This window comes from Pholis gunnellus (genome assembly GCF_910591455.1).
Source record: "Pholis gunnellus genome assembly, chromosome: 4".
In the NCBI taxonomy this organism is placed as follows: Eukaryota; Metazoa; Chordata; class Actinopteri; order Perciformes; family Pholidae; genus Pholis; species Pholis gunnellus.
This window is the reverse complement of record NC_136530.1, coordinates 15,845,311-15,846,617: the sequence shown is the minus strand read 5'-3', so window position 1 is coordinate 15,846,617 and position 1,307 is coordinate 15,845,311.

The window sequence follows — 1,307 nt, the reverse complement described above, 5'->3', positions numbered from 1 at the left end:
AGAGGATGTCCCTCCTGATTCTGTTATCCAATCCTAAAAATGTGTCACCATTTCCGGTCAACATACTACAGCCGCTCCCTACAACATCTGCCTTTATACCTGTGCTTTGACCCGTACTTCTCTTCTCACCACACACAAACACAGAACATCCAGTTGATCTGCAAGACGGCAAAAGACTCCAGAACTCCAGCCTCCAGACGAACAGTGTGACTGAACAAACGACTCCCCGTAGCTCAATTGTACCTTCCTATTGTATGTATGTGGTGCATCATTGCCCTTTCTCTGTTTGAGTGTCCTTAGCCCTGAAACACACCCGGCAATCAAAGCAGAGTCACCGGGACGTCTAGGAAAAACAAAAGAAACGCTTGATTGAGGGGAGACAGATCCAAAGTGAGGCATGTGTGATAAGAGAAAAACACATCAGGGAGAAAATTGAACAAGCATTTCACAGACGGCTGTCAGTAAAGGACTCAGAGAGCCAATGTAGTCTGTAAGGCACAAATAAGCATTTAACAGCATTTACCCACAAAACATTCTGCTGTACTTTGTGTGAAAATTGGATCCACGATCAGTTCTGTCATGTCAAATTCACATTTTTTCATGCAATTGAATGTTCTTAGAAGGACAAAAAAGTCAAGCTACAATAGGTGCTTCACTGACAAACCTGCTTTCCATCCAAAACAGGCTGTTTGGAACTGTAAATTAACAATCTATCTTATTGAGAAAATTCTAATGAAAGTGCAAAGAGAGTGAACGCAAACTGCTATTAGCACTTTTGACAGTAACTGATTACTGGTTGGCTTCCATCTCCATGAGCCTTATTTATTTAGTCTGCTGAGGATAATTGAAAAAGAAAATGAATGGGGCTCTAAAATAAACACACTGGACAGAGGGCTGCTACAGTTTCAGTTTCCGACTTCATGTTCAGATTGACAAAAAGGTGCTTGTACTAGAAGAGAGATTCATTATTGGTGTGTCTGATGTAATCAAGCCTTGTGTGTTTCCATGTTTGAGGGAACTGAGGATTGTATACTGTATTTTAGGGTTAGCACATGTACAACATGGAGCACCTCGGGGCCTCATGCCTACTCATTCATAAAATAACACATGTATTTTTGCAAGGGAGCTCTGTGAAAGCACAAACTTCACTCGGTGCAGCTTTGAAGGAAAGCCATTGTTATTTATTTATTTGTTCACTTATTGCTTTTTTAAAATTGTATTGTTTGTGTATCAGACCTGCTGCGTTTTTGTGGTTTAAAAGAACTGAACTTCATCAGCTAATGTAAAGGACATCAGTCCTCAACTGA